We start from the raw sequence: 22,935 nt of genomic DNA, 5'->3' as shown, positions 1-22,935 counted from the left end.
TGACTCATTGGAAAAGACCCTAAGCTGGAAGGAGTTGGGGGCAGGAGGAGAAGGGGATGACAGAGGATGAGATGGCTGAATGGCATACCAACTCGATGGACATGAGTATGAGTGAACTCTGGGAGTTGGTGATGGACAGGGAGGCCTAGTGTGCTGAGATTCATGGGGTCGCGAAGAGTCGGACAAGACTGAGTGACTGAAATGAACTGAACTGAACTGAACTGAGCTGAATTAGTGAGAGGATTATTCCCACTGTTTCAGGGGAGGGGTTAAGGGGTGGAAATTTCTAAAAATTGGGTCATTGCCCACTTTTGGGGCTTTGAAGGTTGGTCTTGGAGCTGTCTTGGCTCCTCTGCGTGTATCACTTAACTTGCTGACATGTTACAATTAACATATATATTGAGGATCAAGGTCTAGTTAAAGGTGACTTGTCTGCCATCTTGGGCTCATTTGATTCTGATCAGTTTATGTTGTGTCCTTGGGCTATGGTCTTCTTTCTTTCTTTCATTCCTTCCCTCGTATATCAGCTACAGGCATTCACTTAAACTCTATGAGTTGCAGTCTTATTTTCAGAAAATTGAGTGTTATAAAGACTAAATGCAAAACTCCAAAAATATTGCATGAAGTAGGTATCTTCTAAAATTTCTTCTTTAACCATTTGTCTGGGTTAGTTCATACACCCAAGTCTATGAAGCAATTAAATAAAGTACTTGTTTTTTTTTTTTTAATGCTAAGATAACTGAGACATTAAACAAAACTGTCAGTGTTATATTATTAGAGTGAAGCAGAGGCAAAATTTAAATTTCAAGTGAATTTCCCAAAGTTTACTTTTATGACTATAATATGAATTAGAATATATTTATTAAAAATAGATCATATTTGTTTATTTGAACTAAGCTTTTTGCTTAATATTTGATACATATATTTTAAATTTACTTCTAAAAACAATATTTTGAGGTAATAGGATTTTTGTCCTTTTTTCATAGGTGGGAGAACTGAATTTTAGAGAAGTTAATAAACAAAAGAGCAGGCAATTCAGCATTCTGAACACACTATTGTATGTTGTTTAGTCACTAAGTTGTGTCAGACTCTGGGATCTCATGGACTGTGTAGCCTGCTAGGGTCCTTTGTCCATGGGATTTTCCAGACAGGCATACTGGAGTGGATTGCCATTTCCTTCTCCAGGGGATCTTGCTGACCCAGGGATTGAATGTGCATCTCCTGCATTGGCAGGAGGATTCTTTACCATTGAACCACCCAGGGAAGCCCCATTGGGAAGGCAAAAACACAGAAAATCATCAATCATATGCAGATAGAGCAGCATCCACAGTCAAACTTCAGGAAGCCGGTTCTGTGAGGCCATCCTGCTGTTAATAGTGAGCCCTACCCTTCGAAGATAGGGACTTGGCCACCTTCTGAGCTGCCTACAGGCTGCCACTGCAGGACCCATCCTTTGAATCCCCAGGAACATGCGTTCCTCCTCTGAAGTTGCACTGCTGGCCTCCAAATTGATTTTCCATGAGCTTTGGCCAGCTTTAGGATAGACTGCCAGAGCAAGTGTTAGGCAATTTAAAATTCTATTGTTTGAAGTGGTCTCTGCCTCTTTCCATCCTAACCAGAGGCTAAAGGTAAGATTCTTAGAAGCAACCCACCCCTACAAAAAAAGACCAAGGTCTACTCCACTGCATAAACCAAAATGACCAGGCAATTCAACTTCTTTACTTTAAACTTGTACTCATCAGGTCTTTCTGTAGTACATCTGCCTGTGCCTTGAGTTTTTATTTTTAAGGCTGAGTTAATAGTGAATGTACAAAATCATTCTGGAGCATCTTTTTTAATTGACCTTGTGTGCTTTATTCTGTTTCTTTTTTTATAACATAATCTGAGAATTTTGGAAAACTTTGTGACTCAATATAACAACTAATGCAAAATATTGATGAGTAATATTCATAAGGCTGTATATTAGTCAGTCAAGTGACTCATGAGATTCTAAACATTTAAGAACAAAAAAGTCATTAAAAGTTAGTTACCCTATCCCAACACCATAACTTTTCAAATAAGCAGGAAAAAAAAGCCCAGAAATGTAAAGCCAAGTTTTTTAAGTCCAGTAGCTAGATTGAGACAAAATAAAAAGCTTATTTATCTTTGTAACCTTATGCCAACCACAGTAGTTGCTTCTTGAACTAAACTGATTTGATCCAAGTTTTCATGTCTCTCCAACCTTTCCATTATGAATGGTATAGTCCTTTAGGTTCTTTTCTTAACTTTTTATTATCATCATTTAGTAACGTAAGGGACTTCCCAGGTGGCACTAGTGGTAAAGAACCCACCTGTCAATGCAGGAGACAAGAGACTTGGGTTTGATCCCTGTGTCAGGAAAATCCCCTGGAGAAGGAAATGGCAATGCATTCCAGTATCTTACTTGGAGAATTCCATGGACAGAGAAGGCTGTCAGGCTATGGTCAATAGTGTTGCAAAGAGCTGGACACAACTGAAGCGACTTAGCATGGAGCACAGAGTAACATAAACTGAAAGGGTATAATTAAACTAAAGTCTCGATTGAGAGCACCAGATCAGCAAAAACAATCCTAATTATCAAGCTCTTGAACTGACATATGTATAAAGAAACTTAATTATTATTTCCACAACATATTACAATTTTGGACTATATAACTGAATACCATCACCAAAAGAGAAACATAAATTAAGAAGGAGCTTCTGATCTACAGCATCTTATCAAATAAATGTGTGTGTATATATCTTTCCTTTGAACATTTTACTAATCACAACCGGTACTCTAAGCTATAAAGTTTCCAGATAGATCACAGGGTGTTGAAAGGCGCCATCTAATACTTGAAAGCTACCAAACATCTTTAAAAGAATACTATATCTGTGAAGAAAAACTTGAGACAATCTCTCACATTATCCAAGCAATTTTCAGTTACTGAGGCCACCAAATTGCCTCCATATGAAGCACTCCAACTTATAAAGTGGTATCTTCTCTGGGGATAAAAATATAACAAAGTTCTTCTGAATTCTAATTTTAAACCATGAACTTTGATGTTGCTGATTCTACAAATTTAGTCTATATATTAAGATAATTGAAACAATATTTCTTTGCATCTATTAAGGTTATAGTAATTATCCTTAGTCCTCACTTAGCCACACCCACAATTCCAGCAGTTTAGCTTTATGAAGGCACTCAAGATTATTGTGATTATTCTAAAAATCTATCTCTTCAATAGATTCTCAAGAAGCTTTACCATTCCATCCAAAGTCTTCAGTCTTAGTGAATGCCACTGGCTAGCTATGATAATTTTTGCTTTTTATCTGGAGTCAGCACATTAGAAACATATCTTTTGTGCTCTGTCCTCAAGGTCTGTAGCTACATAATCAAAATGTATTGATTCAGCCTTCTCTAGATTCCAATATCAAGCTCATCCACAGGTTTGAAGAAGCTTAATGCTTCTGGGCCAACGTTAATTCAGTTTTGCTTTTAGTCCCATACACTTTTATACTCTTTCTTAATGCTTGCATTTTTTATTAACTCATTCACCAAAAACTTTGAGACTGCATTATGTGCTAGACTAGAAGGATCAAATATATGATATGCATGTTGCTCTTCCTACAACCAGTGCCCAGGACAAACACCATTAATCAACAATGCCTTTTGCTCTTTTCTACTACAATCATCTAAACACACTGTGTTATCTAGACAGCTTAAATAGCTAGTTACTGCCTTAGAGTTTGATTACAAGTTGAAACCTACTTACCATCACTACACTAGATATGGCAGGTGATAAAAACAGACTAGTGGGGAAGAGAGAACTACAAACCATTAGATACAATACAGTGCTTAATATGTTAATAGCAACACATAAGAAAACTCAGACTTGGGAAGGAAGATGCGAGAGTAACCAAGTCTGTTTCCATATGAAGTAAAACCTTGATTTAGTTTCAAGGAACAGGTTAGAATTGAGTGGGTTAAATGGTGGTGGGTGAAGGGCAGTAATATGTGTAAAGCTAATTAGATTTGAAAGACTCCATCTCTTCTGGAAACAGCAGCACGCTTAAATGTGGTTGAAGACAAGAAGTTGTGGGGAAGTCATGAGTCAAGGCATCGCCAATTCCGAAAATCACGCAAGAGTTTGGCATTTCATTCTAAACGCAATGAGAAGTCATTGGTAAAGGTATGACAAGGAATTCCTAAGGGAGAAAGATCATTTTTATATAATGTGAAAAGCAGGTTAGGAAAAGGTGAAGCAGGAGATAGGGAACCTGTATGGAAGCTTTTGTAGTGACTGACAGGAATCATGTAATCATGTAAAGTGATTCTGCTGCTGCTGCTGCGTTGCTTCAGTTGTGTCTGACTCTGTGCGACCCCATAGACGGCAGCCCACCAGGCTCCCCCGTCCCTGGGATTCTCCAGGCAAGAACACTGGAGTGGGTTGCCATTTCCTTCTCCAAGCAGTGATTCAGCTATGGTTAATTAAAAAAGAAAAAAAAAAGGAAGACACGATATCAAAGATGAGCTCCAATTATGACCCTAGGGTTTTATTTCTGTCCCTGAATTTTAGGGTTCCATACTCTGGTCTCTAAGACTTTAAACTCTTACTATTGTCATGTCTGTTGCTCAAAATCCTTAGTTTCCCCACATATTACAACCTTGTCATTTGAAATTGTCGAGCTGGTTTACACTCCTGTTATCTTCGACTTGGTTTGGACTTAGTGCTGAGGGAACACATGGTCCAATTTGCCCTTCTCCTAGGCAGGTTGACCCTCCAATTAGTGTTGCATTTCCCAACAGGCACATTTTTAAAAATTAAACTGATTTCAGAGACTCAAAGCTCTGGTCTTATTCTAGTGTTGCAACCCTTGTAGTGTGCTCAGTTGTGTCCAACTCTTTGAGACCACATGGACTGCAGCCCACCAGGCTCCTCTGTCCATTGGATTGTCCAGGCAAGAATACTGGAATGGGTTGCCATTTCTTTCCCCAAGTGGATCTTCCTGACCCAGGTATCAAACCCATGTTTCCCAAGTCCCTTTGTTGGCAGGCAGATTCTTTACCAGTGTGCCACCTAGGTTCTGCTTTACATGGTATATTTGTAAAGACTCCTTAAACTGGCCTCCCTTGAATTTTTAGCCGATATGGTTATCATCTTATCCTGAAGTCTTTGAAAGAAACACTTCTGTTGAAAAAATGAGAAGCAACTGGTCTTTACAATAATTTTTTTGTTAAAGGATAAGAATGAGATAACAGAGACAAGCAACTACCTAGCACATTTTCAGAAACTATGTTTTACTTCTATAAGTATAGTCTGCAAGATCATAAAGCTATTACAGAGAATGATGGAGAATGGTTACCATCATCCCCTGTAGGCAAATACCTGAATAATAATAATAAAAAAAAAATCTGTGGTTTTCACAGAGGAGAATGCATCTTCTTGTGTCAATTAGGTTTTCCTGGGATTATTGACTGTAGCTGAAGAAAATTTATTTAAGACACTGCAATGCATTTACCAACTATTAAAAAGCAAATACAGATTTGTTTTATAACTCACTGCAGGCTTTTCCAGCCAAGTCATTCCAAATCTCTCCATTTTCATGTGACAAACACACTCTGTTTGGAAGCCAGAATTTACTAGTTTGATTGCATTTGGGTCAATTTGGGGGAACAATGGGACAGTTTAAGAATATTCCTCATTTGAGTTTGTAATTTCACAAATGGCTCAAGAGAAGCAAATATTTTGTTTCTGCTTTAGTCTGTCACATGCATGAAATACACCTGTCATACCCATTCAATGTAAAGGAATTGATTCATTATCTCTACATATGTGAATGGTAGAATACACATTTGAATGAGCTGGATGAAGCAGGAATGAAAAGGAGGTGAAGGTAGAGCTAAGATGTTGGCTGGAAACCTCTGGAGCTTCCAGGTGAAATTGGAAACTGCAGCTTGTATCCTGGAGGGCAAAGAGAGAATGGTAATAAAGAGACAGACCAGGGACTTCCCTGGCAGTCTGGTGGTTAAGAATCCATGCTTCCATGCAGGGGGCATGGGTTTGATTCCTAGTCAGGAAACTAAGATTCCACATGTTGCATGCATGGTCGAAAAAAATAAATAAAAGGAAAATAAAATTTTAAAAAAGAGAGAGACCATTTCAGATTGATAGGGAGAAGGTTTAACAAGTGCAGGAGCTTACATACCAAGCTTGTCTCAGGCAGCCACCAGACAAGTAAATCTTTGTATCCATCACCAGGATCTTAAAAGTCTATACTAAAGTCTTAACTGGTCAGTCACGTACAGTGTCCATATGGTCTCCACACACCTTAATCTCTCAAGGGTGTGTCCCTGTAAAAGCTCCTAATTTTGGAATGGTGGACAGAACATATATTCCAAAGACAGGAGAGGGAGTGAGGAGCCCCTAATAGCATAGTTCTAGCTCTGGGTCAGTTAGCGGGCACATTCTCTCCATGGTCAACACAAAGTTGGCTAGAAAGTGCTTGGGAAAGTAGAGAAGTATCAAGGCAGTCTCAGAGAAACTAAAGATGTACAGTTTCTTAGCAGTATATCTAAATGATCCTCAGAATGATATTTTGAGAGGCAATGCTCTGTATCAAATAAGCCCCAGGTTTAAGTCTACAAGATAAAAGTTGATTCCCCGTTCAAAGTCCAGTGTCATCTGGACAACTGGATGACTGAGAAGCTGCTTCTAATCAATGAATTATTCATAGCTTCCAGTTAACTCTTTTTTGCAGGGGTACATTGACCCTTGAATGATGTAGGGGTTAGGAGCACTGACCCTCTGCAAAGTGAAAATCCGAGGATAATTTGTAATTAATTGATCTTCTGTATACACGGCTCCTCCCCATTCGAGGTTCCACACCCATGAATTCAATCATGGACTGATGCAGTTCAAATCCACATTGTCAACTTCATCTGAAACTCTAGTCTACTCTTTGGTATTAGCAAGCTGAATTAAATAAAACTGTTTCTGTGGAACTATCAGTACACAGTACAAAAGTCAGAAAAGTAAGAAAGAATTATATTTCATTTTGGGCATCTGGGAAAATCTGACTAGGCAAAGGGGTCCAGATACTAAACCCTTAGGCAGTCAGGTCTATTTCTTTAATCAAAGATAAGTGCCAGGGGCTTGCTTAGATTACAAAAATTCTTTGTTCTAAATCTCTATCAAGCAGACTTTTGATTACAATTTAACTTCCCATGTACTTTCCCAGAGAGCAGAAAATGTAACTTATCTGTGAGCACTTGAGGAAATATAACTGTTTTATTTGTTATGTCCCAATGCTTGATTTTTTTTAAAAAATAGACTTATTGAGACATAATTTACCTACTGTGCATTTCAACTATTAATAACGTACAGTTTAATGTTGTTATTGCTATTTTGTATATTCACAGAGTTCTTTTCAACCATTACCAAAATTAAATTTAGATTGTTTTATTACTTTTATCACCCCAGAAACTTCCAATATCAGTAACTCATCATTGTTTTTTAGAATTGTCTTTTTCAAATTTATAGAGCCATAAGTGATGTATAACATTGTATAAGTTTAAAGTATATGATTGAATTATTTGATATACACACATATTATGAAATTATTGTCCTAATAAAGTTGTTAAGACATCATTTGCCTCACATAATTACCATTTGTTGTTATTGTCATAGTGAAAACACTTAAGATCCACTTTCACAGCAACTTGCAAGTGTTCTCCAGGCAAGAATACTGGAGCGGGTAGCCACTCATAAATTTTTCTTCACTTTTGCCTATGTGCCTTGAAGATTATGACTAGACCCTTTCCAATATTGTACATGGTTAATTTTCCTGCTTGTTTTGGAGTTTTTAAGTGAGCATATAGCACTGCACCTATTTTGGCCTCTTGTAAGAACAGGATAACATGGTTCCTTGGTGGCTCAGACAGTAAAGAATCTGCCTGCAATGCAGGAGATCTGGATTTGATCCCTGGGTTGGAAAGATCCCCTCAAGAAGGGAATGGCAACACACTCCAGAATTCTCTTGCCAGGTGAATTCCATGGATAGAGGAGCCTGGCAGTCTCCAGTTTATAAGGTTGCAAAGAGTTGGATATGACTGAATGACAAACACACACACACAGCAGGTAAGATAAGTCTTCAGAGCAAGATGATTAAAGGACAAAGGGGAATAAAATAAATCTATTCTTATTCAATATGGTATTTGCCTGAGAGGCATCAGTAAGATGGCAGAGTAGGAAACTCTGAGTACTCCTTCCCTACCCCCAACCCCAAACATACTGATTCAACAAAAATTCATGGGCAAATTTCATTTATGAAATTTCTCTCTTGAAGATTACTTGACCACATATACATAGGTTTATTTTTGGGCTCTCTATTCTGTTCCATTGGACTTTGTGTCTGTTTTTGTGCTCATACCATATAGTTTTGATAACTATAGCTTTAGAATATAGTTTGAAATCAAGAAATGTGATGCTATCAACTTATCTCAAGATTTCTTTGTCCATTTGAGGTCTTTTGTACTGTGTGTGTGTGCTAAGTCACTTCAGCTGTGTCCAACTCTGTGTGACACTATGGACTGTACCCTTCCAGGTTCATCTGTCCAGGATTTTCCAGGCAAGACTGGAGTGGGTTGCCATGCCCTTCTCCAGGGGATCTTCCTGAACCAGGGATCAAACCTGTGTCTCTTGGGTCTCCTGCATTGGCAGGCAGCACCACCTGGGAAAGTGAAAGTGAAAGTCACTCAGTCGTGTCCGACTCTTTGCGGCCCTATGCACTATATACACCATGGAATTCTCCAGGCCAGAATACTGGACTGGGTAGCCTAACCCTTCTCCAGCGGATCTTCCCAACTCAGGAGTGGAACCAGGGTCTCCTGCATTGCAGGTGGATTCTTTACCAGCTGAGCTTCTCAGGGAAGCCATATTGTACTATGCTGCTGCTGCTGCTGCTGCTGCTAAGTCACTTCAGTCTATGTGTGACCCCATAGACGGCAGCCCACCAGACTCCCCCGTCCCTGGGATTCTCCAGGCAAGAACACTGGAGTGGGTTGCCATTTCCTTCTCCAATGTGTGAAAGTGAAAAGTGAAAGTGAAGTCACTCAGTCGTGTCTGACTCCTGGAGACCCCAGGGACTGCAGCCCACCAGGCTCTCTGTATATCTGTCTCCCTGTCTGGTGATTCTGATTTAATATTATGTTTAAAAATACTATATATTTATTTTTATTTAAGAATCTTTGGATTTTTTCATAATGTTGCTATTAGCATATGACATGCAAATAATATATTTTCAACTTCCACTACACCCAGGTATCAGTGCTCCTTTTTAGGAAAAACTCAATTCTTCCTTCAATTACTAGCTTGGTTGCAAACCTCCATGCTTTGGAACACACTGTTATGTATCACCAGGATTGGAAGAGAATTGCAAAGAATTTTAATTCAGGATATAGGAAAGCTATGGTAAATTATAGAGAAGAACGAAAGAGAGGGAACTGCATTTACTAGGTTTTAAAGCTCAACATTCAGAAAACAAAGATCATGGCATCTGGTCTCATCACTTCATGGGAAATAGATGGGGAAACAGTGGAAACAGTGTCAGACTTTATTTTTTGGGGCTCCAAAATCACTGCAGATGGTGACTGCAGCCATGAAATTAAAAGACGCTTACTTCTTGAAAGAAAAGTTATGACCAACCTAGATAGCATATTGAAAAGCAGAGACATTACTTTGCCAACAAAAGTCCGTCTAATCAAGGCTATGGTTTTTCCTGTGGTCATGTATGGATGTGAGAGTTGGACTGTGAAGAAGGCTGAGAGCCAAAGAATTGATGCTTTTGAACTGTGGTGTTGGAGAAGACTCTTGAGAGTCCCTTGGACTGCAAGGAGATCCAACCAGTCCATTCTGAAGGAGATCAGCCCTGGGATTTCTTTGGAGGGAATGATGCTAAAGCTGAAACTCCAGTACTTTGGCCACCTGATGCGAAGAGTTGACTCATTGGAAAAGACTCTGATGCTGGGAGGGATTGGGGGCAGGAGGAGAAGGGGACGACAGAGGATGAGATGGCTGGATGGCATCACTGACTCGATGGACGTGAGTCTGAGTGAACTCCGGGAGTTGGTGATGGACAGGGAGGCCTGGCGTGCTGTGATTCATGGGGTCATGAAGAGTCGGACACGACTGAGCGACTGAATTGAACTGAACTGAGAAGGAACCTGCGGAAGGTTGTTTTGAACAGAAGTTCATTGAAGAGCAGAAGTTCGAGGTTGTGGTGGTTTCTCATTGACTGTAAGCTGTGGTTAGAGCATTGTTGCTGGGGTAGGGAGGGATCTTCCTTTTCTTAAAAGCAGGGGATAAAATTCTCATTGACTAATGTCTTTCCCTGTCAAAATAATTCTTATCTTTGGTTGCCGGTTATGGATATTTCAAGGAGTGGTACTAGTGTGAGAGTTGCCCCTATAGGGCTTCTCACCCCCATTTTAAATGAGGTTTCCAGGCTCCCCCATCCATGGGATTTTCCAGGCAAGAGTACTAGAGTGGGGTGCCATCGCCTTCTCCCATATCGTAGTATAGTTCATATGAATTTTAGGATTAAGAGAGGTATTTCTTTTAAAAGAAAATTGTGTCATTTCTTTCAATACCTCTTTAACACATTCAAGGTAACATTCATTCTCCTTAACTTATCACCCAACTACATGTGACCTGATGTCTGCTGCTGTCTAATTTCAACTATTTATTTATTTTCATAGAATAAATATATGAATGAATAAAAGAATGAATGGATGAATTGGTTATGGCCCCAAAGACAATGAAACAGAAAATTTATAACAATATTTAAAATCTCTTAGGCTTCACTCAAAGGCATCAATCAAGATGCCTATTTCATTTTTATACTATGAACACATAGTAGGCATTCCAAGTTTACTGAATTGAAACATTTTTAAGTTGACAAGAACCCTATGAAATATAAGAGCTTTATTATTATTATTAATTTTTGGTGCATGGTGGTATTGAAAAATCTATTTACCAAAAACTGGTTACTCAGTCTTTGATGATAATGAATTTCTTTCTCTAGAGAGTCTTTCACAAATGTGATAAATTATTTTTTTTATAGAGCATAGTTGAGATTAAAAACTCAAGTCAATTGTAGTAGGCAGAAAAATGCAGTTTTATTTTACTTTTATAGATTATTATGATTTTGTGTATGACATGACTATTCAAATAGTTGAATTTCTGTATGTATGTTTGCCCACTAAAATGGATGAGAAAAAATGGTAAAGTTGCTCTCTGTATATCTGTCTCCCTGTCTGGTGATTCTGATTTAATATTATGTTTAAAAATACTATATATTTATTTTTATTTAAGAATATTTGGCTTTTGTCATAATGTTGCTATTAGAATATGGCATGCAAATAATATATTTTCATATAGAGAACATTTGTGAATAACAAAGAGATTGCAATTAATATATATGTAGAAAGCTTCAGAAAATTTTGCCCCTTAACTAGAATTAATCACAATTATGATTTTGGTCTGTCAGGTGAGTATATGCTCCTTGGTTCTGTCTCATCACAACAAAGATTTGGAGTGAAGGACATTAAAGCCCTCGGCATGTCACAGCTCTAGGGTCTTGGACAGACTGTGTTATAGCTCTTAGACAAATCAGTGTTACAGCTCTATTTTGTTTAGGAAATAGCAAGAAAATCCATCCTCCAGGTGTGAGGGCATGCCGATCCAAAGACGTGAAGAGAAGAGAGTGGGGGAGCATGCCAATACATGGGAGAGAGAGAGAGAGAGTGCTTTGGCTCCTCTTTTTATATGTTTTTCCCTCCTTTTGGGCCTGCCCTATGTAAATTGGGCTAGCCAGGAGTGCTGTTTGTTCTACCTGAGGTTCTCACTCAGGTCCTCAGACCTTCCTTTGACCTTCCTTTGTTCTATTTCCGTGGGCTTTTCCCTTGCTTGTCTTTTAGCCACTGCCATTTTGGACTCCTGTTTCCTATTCTAACTACCTAATAGGTCTCATGAAATTTAAGTATTTATCATAAAAAAATAAAGTTATAATAAGATACCCCCCAAAATCCTAAAATGTAGGATTTGGTAAAATATTGGTAAAATTTGGTAAAAATTTTGTAAAATTTAGGATATGGTAAAATAATACATTAAGGTCATAATGTTTTCCAGTAGGCATGTATGGATGTGAGAGTTGGACTGTGAAGAAAGCTGAGCACCGAAGAATTGATGCTTTTGAACTGTGGTGTTGGAGAAGACTCTTGAGAGTCCTTTGGACTGCAAGGAGATCCAACCAGTCTATTCTAAAGGAGATCAGACCTGAGATTTCTTTGGAAGGAATGATGCTAAAGCTGAAACTCCAGTACTTTGGCCACTTCATATGAAGACTTGACTCATTGGAAAAGACTCTGATGCTGGGAGGGATTGGGGGCAGGAGAAAAGCAGACAACAGAGGATGAGATGGCTGGATGGCATCACCAACTCAATGGACATGAGTTTGAGTGAACTCTGGGAGTTGGTGATGGACAGGGAGGCCTGGCATTCTGTGATTCATGGGGTCGCAAAGAGTGGGACATGACTGAGCGACTGAACTGAACTGAACTGACCTGAAGGTCATAATGAGGTATATTCTTCATTATTTGAGATTAACTAGTTCGTGGATTTTTCTAATACTGAAGATCCATTATAATTAACATGAATTGGCACTTAAAATATTTAATGTTATTGTACCCTTTTAAAATAATTTAAATGTTGTTTAGTGGCCACTTTTCAAAAATAAGTGGAAACTTGGAAATGTATTTTTGAATAAAAATGTGTGTGTTGTATGTGTTGTTTCCACAATTCAATCCTGATGAACTCATCTGAGTGCAGTTCTGTCTCTACAGTCAGTGAAAATGATGAACTGAGATCCATTTTACGGATCACAAAGTTGACTGAGAAAGGCCTTCTAGAGCTATAAGACTTAACTATATTGGTCACTTTATTCTTCACTGAAAAATAGATGTTTGGAGGATAAACTTATTCAACTCTAGCTACTTTAAAATCAGGTCTGACTTATTTACCTGATTTTTTCCTATAATATATGGCTTAAAAATTAGCTGCTAAATTGAATTATACTGCTAAAATATCCTTCATCACAAGCCTGATTTGTTACACTTCTATTATAAGAAATTTTAAAAGGTTGATAGAAATCAATACCAAGAGATAATTAGTATTGAATTGGATAGGGAAGCTGCTTTAATACATGGGAGCTGTTGTATGGATACAGAGTATCAACAATCCATTTTGTTGTTGTCTGCAGGAGAAATACTTGGTTTGTGAATATTTAAATATGGTCTGATCTTTGTAAGTTTGAGTGTAATAGTTTTGTTTTCTCTTTTGTCCCTCTCCTTTATCTCTCTAATTACTCCACCTGATGATTTCTCCTCCCTTCTTTAATCCCTTTTTCTCTATCATGTCCCACTCTGGCTTCTCTTTCTATTTTCCTTTTAATCTTGCTCTGCACACACTACTTTTCCAGAGCCAATTTGTTTCCCAGACTGGAAACCACTGCTTATCTGAGGGAGGGGAACTTTGCCCCATGGAGCTGTTCTGGTCAGATAAGCAGGTGGCCGCTGATTGGATAGGACAAACTTGGCTGGGGTCTCTTCTGGCTTGAACTGAGCAACAGAAGCAGAGCTGGGAGGCACAGCCAAAGCTGAATAGGGAATGCTTGGGGGGTGGGATAAACCTTTCATAGATTCTAAACCTAAATATGTTTTGCTTGAGTTGATCATTTTGTCATAGGTTTCTCTCTTTGACTGCTATTCAGCGTATTCCTAATGGATTTCCTATGGCAGCAAAATAGGCACTATCATGTGTACCTGCATTTTGAAAACATAAATTTTCAGCAGGCACTTATGAAATACCCCCTCTATTAGCAACAAGCTTCCCATGGTGTCTTATGACTGTTCTTTGTTGAAAAATGGCTCAGAATTTGATTTATTTTCCACATTTCATAGTTGATAGGACTTTTCATAATAAGTTAAATACCCTTGGTTCATTTTGTTTTGGTACACAACAGGCGTTTTAATGAAATTATTTGTGTAGCTCTTTTCCAGTGAAGATGATGCTTCTGACCTTGCAGCTGTGTGCAGGGGTGGCCAAATCTGCTAATCAGTGACCCTTGTTCATCACAGTACTGCTTGCATACAGAAGTTAGCTTGACAGTTGAGGCTGGTGCCTCTTTTCTGGCTGCTTTTCATTAATGTTCTCTCATTTTCTCCATAGGATTAGGTTGCTGCCACAGGTGGCTTAGTGGTAAAGAATTTGGCTGCCAATGCAGGTGACACAGAAGATGTGGGTTTGATCCCTAGGTCGAAAAGATACCCTAGAGGAGTAAATGGCAACCTCCTCCAGTATTCTGGCCTGGGAAATTCTGTGGACAGAGGAGCCTGCCAGGCTATAGTCCATTGGGTTGCAAAGAGTCAGACACAGCTGAGCACGCATGCATTCATTCATATGCAGACAAGGCATATAAAATGATACAGGAATTTTTTTATGGGAGGATTTCCTGAAAAGAGACAATATTATCATGAAAATTGTTGCAGTGATTCAGATGAATCGTTTCCCAATTTGAGTGCATGAAAATCACCTGGAGGGCTAAAATGCAAATCCCTGGGCTCCATCCATACAGTTTCTCTTTCAGTGGGGCTGTGGTGGTGGGGAGGTGGCTGGGAGAATGAATATGGCCTCCTAATATGGTCCTAGGTGATACCAATGCTGCTGGCCCAGGACAGCACTTGGAAAATGTCTGGAATAGATGGATGGATTATCCTACAGACACCTCAGCCCCCACAGCCATACCTCCTCCTCTGTTCCACGTTGGTTTAGTTGCAGCAATCATTAACACTCACGATCTTTCCATTGCTCATCAGCCCACCTGAGCATCATTTCATAACTGGAGGCCATGCTTCAAGCTAATTTTATAAGTTTATAAACTGTCCTCGTCTTCCCATTTTTCTGGCATTTCTGGATGTTTCACCATCATTCATTTTCTTCAGACAATGAGCTGTGTGTGAATTTTCTTTCAGAAGAAAACAATTATGTCCTGTGAAGATGGACAACGCTATAAGAACTTGTTAGTGGTGGTGTGTCTTTTGAATGCTGAGCTGGGTGCATAGACGAGATGATAAAAGTGTTCGAGTAAGTGGGAGCTGCCTGCCTATTACCTCAGTTCTACTCATTCAAAAGGTGACATTAGAGATTATGATTTTAAGTTTGACTTAGAAATTGAAGCCTCTGTTGTATGACTGCTGTTGCTTAGTCACTAAATCATGTAGGACTCTTTTGCAACCCCATGGACTGTAGCCCTTCAGGCTCCTATCTGACTGTAGGCCAGTGTATAAAAGCAAAGTATTGATTTTCTTAATCTTTTTTTTTAAAGCTCACTGTCTAGTTTTCACCACATTAAAGGTCAGGGACAGGTGCAGCCAAAGATGGAGAAGCTCTATACAGTCAGCAAAAACAAGACCAGGAGCTGACTGTGGCTCAGATCATGAACTCCTTATTGCCAAATTCAGACTGAAATTGAAGAAAGTGGGGAAAACCACTAGACCATTCATGTGGGATCTAAACCATATCCCTTATCACTATACAGTGGAAGTGAGAAATAGATTTAAGGAATACATCTGAGGAACAGAGTCCCTGATGAACTATGGACAGAGGTTCGTGACATTGTACAGGAGACAGGAATCAAGACCATTCCCAAGGGAAAAAAAAATGCAAAAAAGCAAAATGGTTGTCTGAGAAGGCCTTACAAATAGCTGAGAAAGGAAGAGAAGTGAACAGCAAAGGAAAAGGAAAGATATAAGCATCTGAATGTAGAGTTCCAAAGAATAGCAAGGAGAGATAAGAAAGCCTTCCTCAACGATCAATGCAAAGAAATAGAGGAAAACAACACACTGGGAAAGACTAGAGATCTCTTCAAGAAAATTAGAGATAGCAAGGGAACATTTCATGCAAAGATGGGCTTGATAAAGGACAGAAATGGTATGGACCTAACAGAAGCAGAAGATATTAAGAAGAGGTGGTAAGAATACACAGTGAACTGTACAAAAGAGATCTTCACAACCCAGATAATTACAATGGTGTGATCACTCACACTCACCTAGAGCCAGACATCCTGGAATGTGAAGTCCAGTGGGCCTTAGAAAGCATCACTACAAACAAAGCTAGTGGAGGTGATGGAATTCCTGTTGACCTATTTAAAATCCTTAAAGATGATGCTGTGAAAGTGCTGCACTCAATATATCAGCAAATTTGGAAAACTCAGCAATGGCCACAGGACTGGAAAAGGTCAGTTTTCGTTCCAATCCCAAACAACGGCAATGCCAAAGAATGCTCAAACAACTGCACAATTGCACTCATCACACATGCTAGTAAAGTAATGCTCAAAATTCTCCAAGCCTGGCTTCAGCAATACATGAACTGTGAACTTCCAGATGTTCAAGCTGGTTTTAGAAAAGGCAGAGGAACCAGAGATCAAATTGCCAACATGTGCTGGATCATTGAAGAAGCAAGAGAGTTCCAGAAAAACATCTATTTCTGCTTTATTGGCTATGCCAAAGACTTTGACTGTGTGGATCACAATAAACTGTGGAAAATTCTGAAAGAGATGGGAATACCAGACTACCTGGTCTGCCTCTTGAGAAATCTGTATGCAGGTCAGGAAGCAACAGTTAGAACTGGACATGGAACAACAGACTGGTTCCAAACAGGAAAAGGAGTACGTGAAGGCTGTATATTGTTACCCTGCTTATTTAACTTCTATGCAGAGTACATCATGAGAAACGCTGGGCTGGAGGAAGCACAGGCTGGGATCAAGATTGCCGGGAGAAATATCAATCACCTCAGATACGCAGATGACACCACTCTATGGCAGAAAGTGATGAGGAACTAAAAAGCCTCTTGATGAAAGTGAAAGAGGAGAATGAAAAAGTTGGCTTAAAGCTCAACATTCAGAAAACTAAGATCATGGCATCAGGTCCCATCACTTCATGGCAGATAGATGGGGAAACAGTGGGAACAGTGTCTGACTTTATTATTTTGGTCTCCAAAATCACTGCAGATAGTGATTGCAGCCATGAAATTAAAAGACGTTTACTCCTTGGAAGGAAAGTTAATACCAACCTAGACAGCATATTCAAAAGCAGAGACATTACTTTGCCAACAAGGGTCTGTCTAGTCAAGGCTATGGTTTTTCCAGTAGTTGTGTATGGACATGAGAGTTGGACTATAAAGAAAGCTGAGCACCGAAGAATTGATGCTCTTTGCACTGTGGTGTTGGAGAAGCCTCTTGAGAGTCCCTTGGGCTGCAAGGAGATCCAACCAGTCCATCCTAAAGGAGATCAGTCCTGGGTGTTCATTGGAAGGACTGATGTTGAAGCTAAAGTTCCAATACTTTGGCCACCTGATGTAAAGAGCTGACTCATTTGAAAAGACCCTGATGCTGGGAAAGATTGAGGGCAGGAGAAGAAGGGGATGGCAGAGGATGAGATGGTTGGATGGCATCACCAACTCAATGGACATAGGTTTGGGTGGACTCTGGGAGTTGGTGATGGATAGGGAGGCCTGCTGTGGTTCATGGGGTTGCAAAGAGTCCGACATGACTGAGTGACTGAACTGAGCTAAACTGAGCTCTAGTTTTCAAAAGGTCTAATAAAGTCACTTCCTTAGCTTTGAAGCTGTTGATGAGGATGTTTGTAGCAGATGTGATCTATCTGAGAATGTTGACATATGACAAGTTTGTGTTGTATCCTAGGCCCTAGACATTTTATTAAGGTAATTAATTACTGGTTACATGTTATTCAGACAGTGATACTGCCAGGATACAGGATGGATGAAAAGTACCCCTGGAAGGATGTAGGGGATAACTTTGAAGTGCCCCACGTAACTAGATTTCAAAATTCCTTTAGGGCAAGTGTCATACTGCTTCCTTCTTAATGACAGTATTAACACATCTTGACTATATTTTGCCTTCAACATTCACAATTAATTCACTTATTAGACAAGTGATATTAACATCATCTTGAGGGAAGGAAATCCTGAGAAAAAATATATTAAGTATTTCCCCAAGTATGACCTTTGGAAATTAGTTCTTGGAAATTATGTGTGTCTATGTATTAGTTGCTCAGTTGTGTCTGACTCTGCAACCCATGGACTGTGCCCGCCAGGAATTGTCTGTCCATGGAATTCTCCAGGCCAGAACACTGGAGTGGGTTGCCATTCCTTTCTTAAGGGCTTAGAAATTGTGTTCCTCATCATAGAAAATTTAGGAAAAAATATAACCCATTTCCTCTGCACTCAAAGTCATAATACAAATAAGCAAAATAAAGTCCCCAGGTGGTGCTGTAGGAATAAATAAAAGTATTAAAATTAAAATCATATATTTAGGATTGTTTATCCTGAGTCTTTACTTAAACACAAGCCTTGCTTCTAGCATGACATAAAAAATATTCCTTGAAACCAATGTTATCACAAATACTTACACTTCTGATTACTCTCCAGTCTATTTTTCAAACAAAGATCATATCCCTGTTTTCTAAAGCAGTATTTTTCTCCCTTCTGGCTCCATCCAACCTTTTCCCTGGATTAATGCAATGATCTTCTCCTTCCACTCTAGCCCTTCCACTCTCCCAGATTCTTTCTCTAAATATCACCATTTTTAGTCTTTTAGCAATGTAAATAAGATTGTGTGACCACCCACCATAGTTGAACCTCACAATTAGTTTTCATGACAGTTCAAATAAATCACCCGCTAATGATATTTCATACAATTCTACCTCTCACTAAGCATCCTAGAGCCACATCGATCTTTTCTTAGGTATTTGAAAGAAACCAAAGTTCTTTCTTTATTTTTTAAAATTGAAGTGTACTTGATTTACAAAATTGTATTAGTTTCGAGTATATAGAAATGCATATTATTTTGCATTCTAGGTTATTACAAGATAATTTAATATAGTTCTCTGTGCTATAGAGTAAATCCTTGTTTCTTATCTATTTTATATAGTTTATATCCTCTTAAAAACATATTTTCAATTTATTCCCACCCCCCCTCCCTTTCCTCTCTGGTAATCTTAAGTCTGTTTTCTATGTCTGTGAGCCTGTTTTTGTTTTGTATACAGATTCACTTGTATTGTTTTTAGATTGCACATATAAGTGATATCATATAATACTTATAACTTTATCTTTCTGACTTACTTTACTTAGTACGATATTCTTTAAGTCCATCCTTGTTGCTGCAATTGGTGATATTTCATTCTCTTTTCATTCTTTTTCTGGCTGAGTAATATTCCACTGTGTGTGTGTGTGTGTGTGTGTGTGTGTGTGTGGTGTGTATCACATGGGCATTTAGGTTGTTTCTATGTCTTGGCTAAACTCATTCTTTAGGGTCTTTGCAATGGTTTTTCTCTCTGCCTGAGATGCTTGTCCTGTGCTCTTTGTATGACCAACTCCTTCTGAATTTAGGCTTCAGCTCAACTATGCCCCCTTCACAGGGAGCTTCTATGACTACCCTGTCTATTCCCAACTTAACTGTCATCATATTAACATAGTTCATATTCTTTGTAGATTATCACATTAGTTAAATTAACTTAACTAAAAGTTAATCTGTAGGTTAAATCTCACAAAGATTTAAGAAAAAATGAGATAATTTGTGAGATTATCACTAGTTGAAATTATTCTTTAAGCTTGCTTTCACTTGAATTTTTGTGTCTTTCTCAACTGAAGTGTGGGCTACTTTCTGATTTGTTCATTTATCTGATTGTATGCTTTGCCTTGTATGAAAGCAGAATTGCAAAATAATAGCTAGATAATGAAAGGCAAAATCTGAAGTGCTTCCAAAACACAAATTGCATTATAGATGCATAAAAATAATGCACAGCAAAAACTGTTGCTCTCTAATGGGAAGAGTCAATCATGTAAGGTCATTAAAAAGTAACTCAAACTCCATTACATTAACAAAAGAATAAAATTCCATTAGGCCAGGACTGGGAGGTTGGCTATTAATTAAACACTGCAGTGCTCGCCTGCATACATAGTCCTTAGAAACCCACCTAAAAATTTCCTTCAAGTAAGTCAATATAGACTCATCTTTGGCACTTAATAAATAAGACTTTTACCTAATGAAACAATGGAGCTGGTTTATGAATATCAGTAGATGCTAAAATATTAGAAGAAAGAATGATATAGAAAAATTTAATGGAAGATTTAGGCTAATAATTTAGCCTTTATTAGCCTAAGTGCTCACAACTATGTTAACATCATTAATAGAAGAAAACTTCCACATTACGGGCCTCCTGATATGATAGGAGGGAAAAAACAGAAAAAAATAACCCTCAGAAAACACAAAACAAAAACAGAATTAAATTAAGCCTCTAGATGTAACTTTCAGCTAATCGAAATATATGGGGATGGAGGAACATGTGAAATTATACCACAAGGATAAAACCAGCCATACCTAGAATAGTCTATGGCACACATGATGTACTACCTTAAGACTTTTTGGAAGAAAGGAACAAGGGCATGTTTAAGGAGATTAAACAGGTAAAATGGGCATTCCACGTGGTGCTAGTGGTAACCCTCCTGCCAGTGCAGGAGACACAGAGACATGGGTTCAATCCCTGGCCCAGGAAGATTCCCCTGGAGGAAGGCATGATAACCCACTCCAGTATTCTTGTCTGGAGAACCTCACAGCCTGGCAGGTCCAGTTCAGTTCAGTCGCTCAATTGTGTCTGCTTCTTTGCAACCTAAAGGACTGCAGCACGCCAGGCTTCCCTGTCCATCACCAACTCCCAGAGCTTGCTCAAATTCATGCCCATTGAGTCAGTGATGCCATCCAACCATCTACAGTCCATGGGGTCGCAAAGAGTCAGACATGACTGAGGTTACTTAGCACACACATATGAACAGACAGGTGAGACAACATAACCCTTATTTCTCCTTCCCTCCTCCCTTCTTAGAGGTTGACCATCAGATGGAAATAATATGGAAAACACCTCTTAGAAATATTTAGATGGGTTTGAGTGTGTCCTTGAGCACTGACATTAGTGGCACACTCAGCTTGTTTAAGAGAGGATACAAAGCTTTGGGGAGATACTTCAAATATAACCATTTTTAATACAGCATGGGATGGTGATAGAGGACCATTCACAGAAGTTGCCTATTTATAGGAGCATTAAGGTGTGATTCAAACTGTGCAGACTCAAAATCTCACTTGATAAGATTACCCAAATTAAAGGCAACCACGAGACTGAATCTAGGAGTACGCACCAGCATAGATGTCAGAGGAGACTAGATTAAACATACTGATGGTCAATTCTGGGAGTACATTACTCCAGGCATTTATAGCATTAATTCAGTCAATTCACTTTTTTCAATACATGTATCTTTTTGGCCATTTTATCTCCATTGTGTCTCACACATAGTGGAAGTACAAAAATCTTAAATGGGTGACAATTACTTGACTATGAATTCTGTGACAGCAGGAAGTATCTAAGGTCTTTAAAATGAATTAAACTTTAGAATCCTGCAGGGTGTCTGTCACATACAAGGCTCACAATTAGTGTGTTTAATAATTAAAAATGAATTAAAGCTTCACTATTTTAGACTCAAGCTTAGTGATATTAAGGGATTAAGATGTTCAGTTCAGTCGCTCAGTCGTGCCGACTCTTTGCAACCCCATGAATCACAGCACGCCAGGCCTCCCTGTCCATCACCAACTCCCAGAGTTCACTCAGACTCACGTCCATCCAGTCAGTGATGCCATCCAGCCATCTCATCCTCTGTCATCCCCTTCTCCTCCTGCCCCCAATCCCTTCCAGCATCAGAGTCTTTTCTAATGAGTCAACTCTTTGCATGAGGTGGCCAAAGTACTGGAGTTTCAGTTTTAGCATCATTCCTTCCAAAGAAATCCCAGGGCTGATCTCCTTCAGAATGGACTAGTTGGATCTCCTTGCAGTCCAAGGGACTCTCAGGAGTCTTCTCCAACATCACAGTTCAAAAGCATCAATTCTTTGGGACTCAGCTGTCTTCACAGTCCAACTCTCACATCCATACATGACCACTGTTACACCCATCAGAAAATAACTTTGGAGTTAGTTGTATTGAACTTATATTTTTGGTAAATGTATTCCCTGGCTTAAAAATTTCAAATTTTCCTATGTATTCAAACTTACATTCAACCATCATAAATAGCCACTAAGTAATGAGAAGAGCAATGATTTGTGAACACAAGGCTCTACATCCTTATGCCTTTTGTACCACTTACTAGATGCATGATCTTGGATGTCACTATACTCTCTAAACATCAGTTTGTTTCTCATTTTAAAAATGTGAATAACAACGCTTATTCAGTACACATGCAACAATATTTACAAAATAGCTAATCCAATGCTGACTATGTAGTAAATACTAAATAAAATTTTGAAAAATAACTCTTTCATCCTCACACCACTAAGCTACTTTCTTCCTATTCTTCATTCCTTAATGGGAATTATCACTCTTGTTGCCTAAAGAAGGTTCAAATATAAAGGCATAATTTAGTTTTAAAAGACTAGCACATCACGTGCAACCATATTTGGTGTGAGTACAAACACTTTCCCTCCTACGCTGCTACCTGATCACCACACTCTTACCTTCTCATGCATGTGTGCTAAGTGACCCTATGGACTGTAGCCTGCCAGGCTCTTCTGTCCTTGGGATTCTCCAGGTAAGAATACTGGAGTGGGTTACCATGCTCTCTTCCAGGGGATCTTCCTGATCTAAGGATCGAACCCACATCTCTTATGTCTCCTGTAGTGGCAGGTGGGTTCTTTACCAGCCAGGGGCAAAGTAAGATTGGTGCTTAAGCTAAAGGACTCTGATGTTCAACTACCTGACT

This window comes from Bos taurus, chromosome 5 (assembly GCF_002263795.3).
Source record: "Bos taurus isolate L1 Dominette 01449 registration number 42190680 breed Hereford chromosome 5, ARS-UCD2.0, whole genome shotgun sequence".
In the NCBI taxonomy this organism is placed as follows: Eukaryota; Metazoa; Chordata; class Mammalia; order Artiodactyla; family Bovidae; genus Bos; species Bos taurus.
This window is presented reverse-complemented; position numbering follows the sequence as displayed.